We start from the raw sequence: 14,201 nt of genomic DNA, 5'->3' as shown, positions 1-14,201 counted from the left end.
TACTGCAGTTTACAAGTTCATCGTTAAATGGTTATTTGACATTTCAATTAGTACCAACATTCAGTTATGATAATATAATAATATTTAGCCTGTTAATATTATGTTGTTTTAAACCGACTTCAAAAAGGAGGAGGTTCTCAATTCAATCGGTGTTTTTGTTTATGTATGCACACCGATTACTCTGAGATATATGATTCGATTTACGTAATTCTTCTTTAGTTCGATGAAGAATAGATGCCATTTGGTCCAGGAGTTATCATTTTATGAACATTTTTGTCTACCTGGATGATATAATTCTTTTTTGTGTACGGCTTTTTGAAGGGGTTTTCATTCAGGTTGAATAGTAAAGCCAAATGTAGGTACCTATGCTCGCCACGCGAGACTTTGAGGGGGATAGCTTCGTCTAGAACAAAACAACCCAAGCGGACAGACAACCTTAATAATTACAGTAAACTAGTAAGTAAGCTGTTTATAATATTGTTATGTTTAGGGCTTGGCACCGACTTAAACCCCAACAATAGGTAGCACATATAAATAATAGTATTTTATTAATATTAAAGGTAAAGGTTTGCATAAGAGGTGTTTTAAATTAAATTTTTAGTTATTTCATACTTTTCAGTTTTTGAAGTCGGTTTTTTTAAACGTAGTTTTTTTATAGTTAGATATTATATTTGGTTATTTTTTTTGTAATTGTAATATTGTATAATCACATGAAAAATCATAGTGATGTCACTTTATTATGAAGTTGGCAGTGTCGTATAATTAAGTTGGCAGTATGGTGACTGTTAGGAATTGCTCTCCGCTATCGGGCACTTCTTGTCGGGGCAGTCCAAAGTGGTGGACGTGCAAACTGCTGGTCACCCGACTGTCCTAGTGTTATATATCATTTAGTGTTACGATGTATATAGTTGTGATCATAGTGAAATTATTGAATATATATTCTATTAAAGTAGATCGTAGAAGTGTTTTATTTTAGTCGTACTTTTCAATATGATTAGGTAGGATGATTTTGGACGAGACGAGCAGGACGTTCAGTTGATTGGTGATTGATATGCAATGCCCATTTCAATGCAGTGCTGCTCAGAATTCTAGAAAAACCCAAACATTCTGAGCGGCACTACAATTGCGTTCGTCACCTTGAGACATAACATGTTAAGTCTCATTTGCCCAGTACTTACATACAATAGCTACGGCGCCCTTCACACCGAAACACAGTAATGTTTGTGGAAAATTTGGTGACGCGACCATCTCGGAAGCGTTATCTGGTGTCTGTATGGTGTCTAGTTTGGTATCTTATGGGTGGGTGGTGTCCTGGTGAAATATAGCTCTTAATATCGTGGCATCCAGTATCGTAAGAGTTCAAAGTCAAGCGCGCTTTTCATATGATGAGAGTTAACAATCTTAAATACAGTCATGTACTAACAAACAAGTTTGAACGTCGCAAACAGGATAATTATACAATCTTCGCAACGTCCATTTTTATATCACCGTCCGTAATAATATTATGTTAAAATGTTTATACTTAACCTGTAATATACAAGGTAATCTTAACCTTTTATGCGGTATGTGCTAAAGATGTTTGATAATATATAACATAACAAGCTGATCCGACAGACGTTGTACTGTACATAAAAAAAATACTGTTTTTCATGTAATTGTCAATTCATTTCATCAAGAATTATTTCATAACATATGCTTATTAGACCAGTGCCGAAGCCTTTGAAAATGATAAAAAGTAAAACAAAATAATAGTAGGATGAAACCCATTGGAAATGGACGAGAATATAACAAAAATTAAGGGAAAAATAAATTACGGGCGATCTGAGGTCGGGAAGTGGAAAAGGGGGGGGGGTGTTTTAGGGTAAAAAACGGTTTATCTAGATTTCCAGCAAAACTACAAGTCCTATGGCAAAAAGTTAAGTGGCAAAGTTGTAGGTAATAAAGAGATCTACAACTTTTGTACTTACATTTTTTTCACATTTAAGTGAAAAATTCAAAAAAACCAAGTTTTTGGTTTTGTATTTATATCTTTTTCGAAAAAAAAATTTTTCTACGAAATTTGATGAAAACTTACCTTATTATGTCCCAAATACACTGTAATTTATTTGATTTAAAATATTTATTTTTTCGCCTTATTTTAACTTAATATCAAAAAAAGCACCCTAATTTTCAATCGAAAATTCTGACGTCAAAATATCAGCTTTTTCAAAAAGTTTGGGGGCTTTTTGTTTGTTGAAATATCTACTTTCTGATGGTGTAAAAAAATATAAATTACAATTGTAAATGTTCGGAAAATTAAGGTCCAACAAAATGCATTTCATAAAGAATTCATACCTGTTATTTAGCAGCAGTATCGACCCTGGTCTATCTTGTTGAGTTATAATGAAATTTTTTCACAGCAGAACTGTCAAACCGTCCGTCAATAAATTATCTCACAGAAAATATGTCCATACAAAACAAATATTGGAAATAAAAATAATTATGGGTCCCAAATCGAAATTAAAAGTAACCTATCTCTCAAGTTGGACCTAACTGCACTCCATGAAGTAACCCCCATTAAAATCTGTTCATTACCTAGTTTAGGAGTCCATCGCGGACGAAAAACGTGTCACGCATATACCCATATTCTTGGACTAGTGACGACTCTGTATTTTGGGTGGTTTAATCAGATTTCTTTTTTGTGGGAGAGGAGGGAAAGAGGATAAATCAGCATACGTGTCACCTGATGCTATGTGATCACAGCTGGCCATATTTTCTTGTAAAACCAGAGCAATTACAAGAGCATTGCGGATCTTATAAACCGTATAATAAAAGTGCGTATATGCATTCGAAAAAATGAAAACACATCGGTACATGGCGGACGAGGTTCGAACCAGGGGTTCTGTGGTGAGAGTCAACGGTTCAACCTATGGCGCCGCAGATAAGCCTGTCTGGCCTGGCGGCTTCTACACAGTAGTCCAGCCAGTAGGGCAAAGAGTATAATAATATATAGCAAAAAGAGAGCACTCTCTACGCATTATGAACTGTCTATTTGAAAACTAGCGCCATCTGGAGATTGGCCCCGAAAATAACTATATATAAAATCGAAATTATAAAATTCATTTTTAATGTTGTGACGCAATTAAATAACTAACTCTACTTTTTAATGTAGGTATTGCAATTTTTTACCATGTTGAAATTGCGCGTAGAGTTAGTTATTTAATTTTGTCACAACATAGAACATGAAGGATAGATTTAGTAGTGTAAATATGCAAAATGGAACACGATACATGCGCAAACGCTAGAAGTAGCCGCCATTTTATGACCAGTGGGCGGCAGTGACACAAATAAAGAAAAGTAGGAAGGATTCAAAGCGAGTGACAGCTGACAAAGCTTTAATTTGCGGGCCAACTAACAGATGGCACTACAGATTTCTGAAAACGTCACTTTAAGGCGTCTGTACCACCCCTGCAGTAGGGACTCGAGCGAGCAGTGACGCACGCGCGAGCTTGGCTGTCACTTACTTCACTAATCCGACCGATATTTAAAAAAATGAAGAAACATAAAAAAATATTAAAGGTCATTGCGATCCAAAATTAAATTTTATAATCTTCTTAAAGACACTGAAAGAATCTAATTTATAGTGATTATTATTATAATGAGATTACCATTTATGAAAGTTACCTATTAATTTTATATACTCAGTAGGTTTGACTATATCATGGTCTTCCAACGCGCATCTTGGGTTCCGTCCGAGCGCTCTTACCAACTGAGCCAACCGTTCGACTGACGCATAGAACGTAAATCTTGATATTGATGTTGTGGCTTTATCTACAGTATCTACTTTACAGTTGATAACTTGCTCAACCCCAATAATTGCATATTAGAAAATTTACTTGAGATGTAGCTCTTTCAAATCTAAACTATTCGTTATTTTTAAAAGAGATTTCCCCCTCACTTCTGGGTTAGTTATAATACAAACGTATCAAATAAAAACATACATAACAAAATTGATTTGTAAGATTACCTACGATGTGTTTACTTTTCCACAAACTAAAGAACAGTACGTTGACATGAAAATTAAATATTAATCATATATTCGAAATAACTTTAGTAGCTACAAAAGAAAAAGGGGTGTGTACTACGTTTGTAGAAAGGACAATATTGTAAAAATCGACGGCTTTGACAATTAATTATTAAATAACGAATACGCCTGTACGGGATTGAACTCTTTGCCTATCCTAATAATGGACAAAGAAAACAAAAAAAAAATTAACGTCGCAAACTTCAGAAAAATTATAGGAACCAACGTCACCCTGTTACTTTTGTGTTACAGTGCAGATGCGCGCGCATCTTGATATTTCACTCTCATTATTTTTTCATAACGCGCCTAAAGAAGTATAACTTCAAAAACCAACGCCACATATTTTATTTACAATTGTAATGTTACAGTCTCCATTAAAATGTTATCAGTCTCATAATCGCAACATATTGTGAGATGCCCTTCAGGTACGGAACCCGTATTAAATACTTACTTCCTGATAAACATATTCATTATAAATAGTTGGCCGATGGAAATTGTAAACAAACTCATTATGCTGATTGCCACGTCACGCGCACGCCTCGCAACACTGTTGTGTGTCCAATTATATAAACATGTCGCGTGCATGCATGTGCTCAATGCACAGTGCATGTTATATGTATACAGCCACGTGAGACCCTCGCGGAGCTCTTGGGAGGAAGTGGTGGCGTCAGGCCTTGATATAAGAATAAATTATAGGCGTAGGGAATCTGAAACTACATTAAAAATGGACAAAGGAAAACCAACCTTTGATTTCATTACCAAGCCATGGAGAAGGCTTCTAAATAACCATTAACTCATGGGTACCAGAACGGCGCCTATTTCTGCCGTGAAGCAGTAATGTGTAAGCATTATTGTGTTTCGGTCTGAAGGGCGACGTAAAAGGCATAAAAGACATTTAGTTTCTCAGAATTCTTTTTGATGTCATTTCTAATATACTAGATACTACTACCGCTTCGGAAACAAATGGCGCTCTGAGAGAGAAGAGCGCAAGAAACTCTCCCAGCATTCTTTTTTTTGCGCTCTTTTTAATAAAAATATACTATATTGTACTGACGTAACTAGTGAAATTACTGGGCAAATGAGACTTAACATCTAATGTCTCAAGAAGACGAGCGAAATTGTGGTGCCGATCAGAATTTTTGGGATTTTCAACAATCCGATGATGAGCGGCACTACATTGTAATGGGCAGGGCGTATCAATAACCATCAGATGAACATCCTGCTCATCTTGTCCCTTATTGTCATAAAAATTGTGAAATAAGTAGTGTTTGCTTAAGTAAATTTTATTCTTAAATAATTAACCAGAATCGAACTAGATAGACATAAGAAATTAAAATTGAGTTATATTCAGAAATTTATCCACCATGAAAAAGTACTGTCATATTAACAATCCTGCTTCAGTATTTTAGTAACTAAATAATATAGTTTTGAAAAAAGAATATTTTTCTCATATTATTATGTACTTACTTCAAAATTTTTGTTTGAAGTTTTAAAATTAACAATTTTTACTTATAATAACAACTTTATCACAACCAGGCGCGACAAAAGGCATAAAAGGCATTTATTTTCTCAAAATTTCATTCCTTTAGAATTCTTATTGATGTCATTTCCGAAATACTAGATACTACTATCGCTTCGGAAACAAATGGCGCTCTGAGAGAGAAGAAGCGGCGCAAGAAACTCTCCATGTTTTTTGCGCTCTTCTTAATAAAAATATACAATATTGTACTGTCATTGCTATTACTATAAAATAATCATAATCTAATCCCAGGCTGTCACTTAGATATTCAGTCCTAGTTGACAATTCACAGTCCTAGCTGAACCTAGTTAATGATGTCTTGATTCTTTCTTTGATTGTCGACAAAACTCGAAGTAAAGTTACTCCAAATTTAAAAGTTGTTTTTATCTTACCTTTACGTTACTATAGAATAACATGACAGGGAGAAGCATTTCTAAATTTGGTAGTAGCTTAACATTGCGTTTATTAATACGACAGTGAATGTTACCACATGAAAATCGGTTCAGTCGTTTCTAAGATTTCATTGACAGATAACCAGATGAATATATAACTACTTTTTGGGCCCAATCAAATAACAAACATTAACGACCGTTTTCAATAAACTATCTCTAGTTATGTATACCGTACTGTCACCGTTTAAATGACAAGATTTTATCTATCCATAGTTATGTCCAATGTAGTTATAGTCCAATGCTTTATGTCGATAGGTTATTGAAATGTAAGTAAGCGTAAATGAATAGATTTGTCTACCTCTAGTAAGTTAAACTAAGGATAGATAGGTTATTGAAAACGGCCGTTAATGTACAGACGCCGCCCGCGGCCGTCACGATTACATTCTTAATATATATAAATTACGTGACATGTTGTTTGTCCGCGATGGACTCCTAAACTAATGAACGGATTTTAATGGGGATTACTTCATGGAGTGCAGTTTAGTCCAACTTGAGGGATAGGATAGTTTTTATTTCGATTTGGGACCCATAATATACCCATATTTTTATTTTCAATGTTTGTGTTGTATGGACATATTTTCTATGAGAGAATTTAGTGACGCGAATTTAATGTTTGACAGTTCCGCTGTGAAACAATTTCATTATAACAACAGGGAGCATTTTTTACGAATTAATTCTTGATGTTTTGAAATTATTATCAGCAAATTCCTATAAAACAGTATTTTTTTTATTATCTACAGAACAACGTCAGCTAGTATTTCTATAAATATCGATAGAGAGATTTGATAATTTTCCTTCTCTTTTGTCAACTGCTCACGGCTCAGGCAAGTAAACCCTACACTTTGTCTTGTTGGTTGTCAGCATAGAATTTAATTAACATAAAATATACAAGTCCTGCGTGCTATTAATGTTGCAAACCAGAAAGTTGGGTCTTTGCATGCAATTAAACTGCAGTGGTCGCCATTATAAATAAATTATAAACCGCAACTTGCCTGTTATATTATTAAGAAAAATAAGACTGTAATTTAATGGACAACAAAATTTTCCTTTATAAAAATGTCAAACACTAACAACGCAGGAAGTACCACGAGTGCTGAATAAAATTTTAGATAACCTAGTATATAAATTTCTCGTGCCATGGTGTTAAACTTTGAACTCCTCCGAAACGGCTTGACCGATTCTCATGAAATTTTGAGTGCATCTAATATGCACTCAAAATTTCATTAAGTCTGAGAATCGGACAACATCTATTTTTCATCCCCCTAAATGTTAAGAGTGGTTCACACGAAAATATTTTTTAATTTTTTTGACATTTTTTTTTAAATATGTTTGAATATGAGTCAGCATTAAAAAATACATACAACTTCATCAACAGTTACTTTTGTATCGCGATTTTAATATCGGCAATAAAACGTTTGCTGGGTCAGCTAGTAAGTATATAAAACATTATATGCCTATTTTCTTTATATAAGAGGGGGCAAACGGGCAAGAGATGTGATGGGAAATGGTGATGAGAGTCGTGCTCAAATGATGCGTTGCCGGTCTTTAAGGTGGTATGCATAATGCCCCATGTTTGAAGGTCACTAAGCTCGGAAAATCGCAACCAGTAATTGGTTCCACAAAGCGGCTATGTTATGCATCGCGGCAGGCGCCATTTGTTTCCGAAGCGGTAGTACTGATATTAGAACTGACATCAAAAAGAATTGTAAAGGAATCAATTTTGAGAAAAAAATGCCTTTTAGGCAAAGATAATGCTAAGCTTACATACAGCTAAGTTTTACTTAAGTAAAGTCTGTGTCTAAGTACGCTCTATAGATCTCAGCTAAAGTTCATTGTTTATCTTAACCATTTTTTAAATTTTGACTGATATGTCTATGCAGTGACGTAGCGTGCCTTGGCGGGGCCCCGTATAAAAATTTTCTTGGGTAAGGACCCCCAATTTGAAGGGTAAAGATTACTCACAGAAGAAAAAAACATTGCATAAAATTAAAAGAAATATTTAATCATCATAATAGATAATTATGTGGAAGTAAAATTTGTTAGAAACAATTCAAATTAAATATCTCTCTCTCTAGTCTCTCATTGATTTTCTTTCGGCAAGCAGCAAGTTTTTATAAATTTTTGCTTCCGCACGTCGGATGCCCCATTTCCCCGGGGCCCCGTATAATTGATAAGGTGGTAGATACGCCCCTGTGTCTATGTCTACCTTTACTTTATTTCTACTAGCGATGACCTGTAATTGGTATTTTGAAATCTTATTTGTTGGCTCACGTATTAAAATAATAAATAGGGTACAGTCCACATCCTGCGAATAAATACTAAACATAAAGCGATGTAACATTAATTCCCTTCTAATTTAGCGTCTATGGTCGGAAGCCAATTCTTTACATTTAAATCGTAAACTTATCGTATAAGTCGATACATCAAATATTTTGAACAAACGATCTATCCATGTCGTATTTATGTACCGGGGCTGTCTATTTCTTTATCCTCGGTAAACTAAGAAACGGCTAAACTGATTTGAATTCTGTTTAACTGTGGTAAGCTTCTTGAAGCTCACCAGTGGGAGGCTCCTTTGCACAGGATGCCCCCTAGATTATCGGTACCACAACGGCGCCTATTACTGCCGTGAAGCAGTCATGTGTAAACATTATTGTTTCGTTCTGAAGGGCGCCTTAGCTAGTGAAATTACTGGGCGAATGAGACATATTATGTCTCAAGGTGACGAGCTCAATTGTGGTGCCGCTCTGAATTTTTGGGCTTTTCAAGAATCCTGAGCGGCATGGCCAGGACGTATCAATTACCATTAACTGAACGTCCTGCCCGTCGCGTCCCGCATTTTCATAAAAAAAAAAAACATCTATCTTATTAATAAATGCAATGAAAAGTTACTCCCAAGTTTAAAATTACTTTTCTCTAACTTGTAATTCTGTAGTGACAATACAAAGGTAGGATGAAGACAAGTTTTAAATTTGGAATAACTTTACTTCACGCTATTAATGACACAGCTAGTGTTTGTTTCATTCGTAGTGATTCACATACAAAAAAATAATTCGCCAAAATATACGATAAAGGGACAAAGTCGCGTACGTCCGGTAGTCTATTATATAATACCTACTATGATTTAAATAACGCAGTATCGGTTCGGATCTCGGTAGACCAGTGCTGAAGCCGTTGAAAACGTTAAAAAGTGAAAAATTTCAAAAACTATCGACCCTGGTCTACGGGTCAATTCAGGACAATGGATTTGACCCAAGAGAGCAACAAAAACAAACGCTTCAGTACTATTAAACTAGTATAGATTGTTGGTGTGTAATTTAATATTATTGCAATGTCACTAGGGTTGTCTACTTTTTTTGGAATAAGTAAAGTATTACTGATTTAAATTAGGATAATTAATAAACAGTACAGAAAAAGAGTATCATATATTGAAATTTTTAAAAACTTTTTTATCCAACAACTTGTCACACAGACATTTTATTTTTAAAGATGAATAAATAAATGATGAATGATTAGTATATTTGGATAAGTAAGGAGAAAGTTTTTTGTGTTTATGTCAATGAGTATGGCTGGTATGTGTCAATATTTAAGTTACGAATACCTGAAATACGGGTGGCAACCCTAAGTGTTATATACTACCTATATACTTCATACGAGAGGCCCGACATCCGATCGATGTTCAGAGTCCAGACGTTCACTCGGTGACCTTGTCCTTGACAAGGGCAGATTGCTGGGGATAAATAGATTGTACGCAGAATACTCCACCGCACAGTACGTACTTGGTGACAAATTTGTGATAAAATTCCCTCGTTTGTATTATTATCTATTACAATACGATAACTACTGACAGTAGAGAACAAACAAGACTACCTTTTTTAAGATAATGATTTTTCTGAGCGGCAGTAGAATTGCGCTCGACATCTTGAGACATAAGATGTGAAGTATCATTTGCCCAGTAATTTCACTAGCGCCCTTCACACCGAAATACAATAATGCTTACACATTACTGCTTCATGGCAGAAATAGGTGCCGTTGTGGTACCCATAATCTAGCCGGCATCCTGTGCAAAAGGAGCCTCCCGCTAGTAAAACCGCCACCTAAATTTTAATAGTTATTATTGTTTATTCAAATTGATTTCCATTGGCCTTAATAGAATCCTTTAAACCTTGACGCCAGTTATCGATTGAAATGCGCACTTAGTCCATGGAAAAATTCTTCAATGCGAATCTTATGGATTGCTTTCAGAAGTAACAATAGGGGAAGTGAAGAAAGAAACATATCTCTATACAAACGTTTTCGAATCCGTGTTCGTTTTTACAAGTAAGAGTACTTCAAAGGGCTAAATCATATAGGGCGCATGAAACAAAGGCTTCTTAATAGGTACTTACTGCCGAAAAAATCAAAACATTCAAACACAGAATATTTATTTTCCATTCAGTTTCTAAAATTTCGTAATTTTGCTGCTACGAAACAACAGGTATGAATTCTTTATGAAATGCCTTTTGTTGGACTTAAATTTTCCGAACATTTACAGTTATAATATATATTTTTTTTACACCATAGAAAGTAGATATTTCAACGAACAAAAAGCCCCCAAACTTTTTGAAAAAAGCTGAGATTTTGACGTCAGAATTTTCGATTGAAAATTAGGGTGCTTTTTTGATATTAAGTTAAAATAAGGCGAAGAAATAAATATTTTAAATCAAATAAATTACAGTGTATTTGGGACATAATAAGGTAAGTTTTCACCAAATTTCGTAGATTTTTTTTTTCTTTTTTGATAAAGATATAAATAAAAAACCAAAAACTTGGTTTTTTGAATTTTTCGCCTAAATTTTGAGGTTATGTGAAAAAAGTGTAATTACAAAAGTTGTAGATCTCTTTATTACCTACAACTTTGCCAACTAACTTTTTGCCATAGGACTTGTAGTTTTGCCGGAAATCGAGATAAACCGTTTTTTACCCTAAAACACCCCCCCATTTCCACTTCCCGACCTCAGATCGCCCGTAATTTATTTTTCCCTTAATTTTTGTTATATTATCGTCCTTTACCAATGGGTTTCATCCTACTGTAATTTTTTTGGTTTCAAAAATTATCGACCCTGGTCTAAATGGAATTTTGTCGCCTACTTCCGTAACATTTTGAAACTGTGCTCTCGAAATTTGTGAAGAGTTCGTTCCACCTTGAACAAACAATCGAGCGAGGTAGGTCCAGGTTTCGAGAGAGAGATCACTCGTCGGATGGGCAGCGTTTGGGACGCTCCGTAAAGTATTAAGACGAAGGTATTTTACCAGTGTGTCATGCCAGTGATGACCTACGGAACGCAGATGTGGTCGCCAACTATGGGTATGAGAAAGCTCATGGTCGCACGGAGGGCAACTGAGGGCTATGCTCGGAGTATAACTGTGAGGTCGAATCAAAAATGAGGAGAACCAGTCACCGCCATAGCCCGGATGATTGCGAAACTGAATTGACAGTGTGCAGGGCACATACCTCGAAGACAGAAGGCCGTCCATATGGCAGTCCATATCATCCGGAAGTTTGTTTTTTATATAAAAAAGAGGTAGGTCCAACAAGATGGACCAATGATCTGGTCCAAATCACCGGGATAAGTTGAATGAGGGCACCTCAGGACCTATTGTCATGGAGATCTTTCGGGGATGCATTTGTCGAGCAGTGAACTGCAGTCTTTCGGCTAAGATGATGATACTGATGAAGTCTGCAGGCAGGTACCAGTTAGCCGGTAGGTCTTAATATGATTGAGGCATGTCTTATTTCAATAAGTGGATATAACATTAATATATTTAGGTGTAGTATGTGTCATATGATCAGGTCATTAAATATTCACCAAAGTCTATGACAAACACACTTCTACCAGTACACAATACATTAAAAGTATTGACTCATCCTCCATCCAGCTATTGATGAAATTAGCTGACTTAAACATAGATTTTTAAAATTTATAAAATAACATAATTTGCACAAATTAAGAAATTTAATTGTGACTGCTTTAGTCACAATTACAAACATACTTTGTTATGAAACTTTGAAGTAGATAATAATCATAGCATAAAAAACAGAAATTGAATTTGAATTCTAACCCCCTTATTCATAATGGTCCGCTCAATTTAAACAGCCACATAGGAGTGCTTTTTCTCATTCAGACTTAGGTCAATAGAAGAAGACAGAGTGAGAATTAGCAATGCTTTAAGTTAGCAGACTATTATGAATAAGGGGGTAAGTACTTAGACAAATTAGAATATAAACCAAATATGATGGAATAGTGAATATTACTTACAACAAATATATATTTTGATGAAAAAATGAATTCAAATTAATATTATTAATCATGGTTTAGAGTGCCCGGAAAGCATCAGGTGTGAGGAGTATCACTTGAAAAAGTTGAAGTGGAATATTAATATGTGTGATGGAAAAGATAACAGGATAAACAATCTAAATTAATATTATTGAAACCATTATCCTTCCCTGGACCATCAGCTGACCAAACTGGATAACGTCTGTGATTTCAGGTGTATATTTCCCATGGTATTACAAAATTAAGGAACACCTTATAAAATTTGAATGTAGTAGAGTCAATCTATGAGAAGAATTTTGTTAATATTGAAATTTATTATTTAGCTGGACAGCTAAATAATAAACGACAGAAATATGGACATATTTCTGTCGTTCACAGAAATGCTGAAAGCTAGGATTTCATCTTATATTTATCCAACATTTGTTACTTTCTAAATGCTTTTCAAGTATACATTATAATAGATAATATTCCAATTAAATTTATATTAGACTTGCAAATAGATTCATCTCAGTCTATGGTCTTCAAGGTCACTGATGGAAACGACTCATGGGTAACATAGCACTATAGTAACCTAGAGAAAATCTCTAAGAAAACAGTGATTCACTTTTTTGTATGAAATGTGCATTCATTGTTAGATTGACAGATGACGGCTATAATCTTATAACAAACGGAGATCGCTGAAATCTTTAAAACATAGCTGGATTATACTTTGTTGCCAATCGCCATACTGTAATTACTACTGATTCAAACTTATGTCAAATCACTGCACATTTCATACATATATAATTTCAATTATTACTTATTACATAGTATTTACATCCTCTTCTCTCATCTCCTTGAACTATAGCTTAAGCAAAAGAGCCTCAACAACAGTGTTACTTCGAAAAAACTGCAATCTTTACAACTCACATAGTGTTCAAATTATATTACTTCATAAAAAAGTTTAATACATTTGATATAATACATTTTGTTATGGTGTAAATTCATCTTCTGTGGAATCATAGGTTCTACACATACAGCCATATAATTGTAACCTAACTACAATGTCATCAATATCTTTGCTGATATGAGTGGGGCCAAGGACTTAGATTGTTGATTTACCATTGATTGGATCGGATTGGACCGTAGATTGGATCATTTACATTGGATTATCTTAGTTGCAGACTATTGAGCCATGTATGCTATGACTTGTTCTTCAAATTCAATATAATATTTACTAAATTATTTATTAATAATCTAAATCTATGAGGTAAACAATAAATAAATACTAACACAAATTTGCTACCCCCTTGAAATAGATTTATTAGATAAAAATAAACACACAATAAGTACTTAATGTTATTATATCTGATGATTTGGAAAATTTGTACCTAAATATTAATGTTATGGTATTTATGGCTGAGATTAGGTTTCACTTGGACCAGCTCATTGCCAAGTATTTTTTTTTAAGCAGGTAAGTAATATTCAGTGTCTTAGCCTGTATTTATTGGTCACTAACTCCAACACACCTTACGTGACGTACAAATTACAATTTGTAGAACATTTCAAGGTTGATTTAAAAGTACAATTCGATCAGTACAAACGATTGCTACTACTTAGTAAGGACACAAATGAATGCGCAATTTTATTTACCTTATAAAGATCCGAAAAGGCAAGCACTATCACAGGTCTATGCAATCCAGGAAATCCTTTTTTGTGTTAACTATTCACAGCAAAGCACTATTTTAATTTTCATAATACCGATAAAACGCAAACAACGGACGGAAGAACAATTTATAAGGCATTTATGTATGTCGAAAAACCAAGAAGGTAGATATGTAACAATTCATAAAATTAATAGTGAAAGAGAC

At 34.5% G+C, this 14,201-nt stretch overlaps 1 protein-coding gene across 1 annotated transcript in view; it reads right to left on the bottom strand.

Moving 5' to 3' along the window:
* LOC126966448 (myotubularin-related protein 4-like) overlaps positions 1–14,172 on the bottom strand; it is a 117,060-nt gene extending 102,888 nt beyond the window's left edge. The window contains exon 1 of the mRNA XM_050810507.1: positions 13,984–14,172. The gene's annotated coding sequence lies outside the window, so the exon portion shown is untranslated. The remainder of the gene's footprint in view (positions 1–13,983) is intronic.
* Positions 14,173–14,201: the final 29 nt, after the last annotated feature.

The sequence above is a fragment of the Leptidea sinapis genome, chromosome 1 (assembly GCF_905404315.1).
Source record: "Leptidea sinapis chromosome 1, ilLepSina1.1, whole genome shotgun sequence".
In the NCBI taxonomy this organism is placed as follows: domain Eukaryota; kingdom Metazoa; phylum Arthropoda; class Insecta; order Lepidoptera; family Pieridae; genus Leptidea; species Leptidea sinapis.
This window is presented reverse-complemented; position numbering and strand designations above follow the sequence as displayed.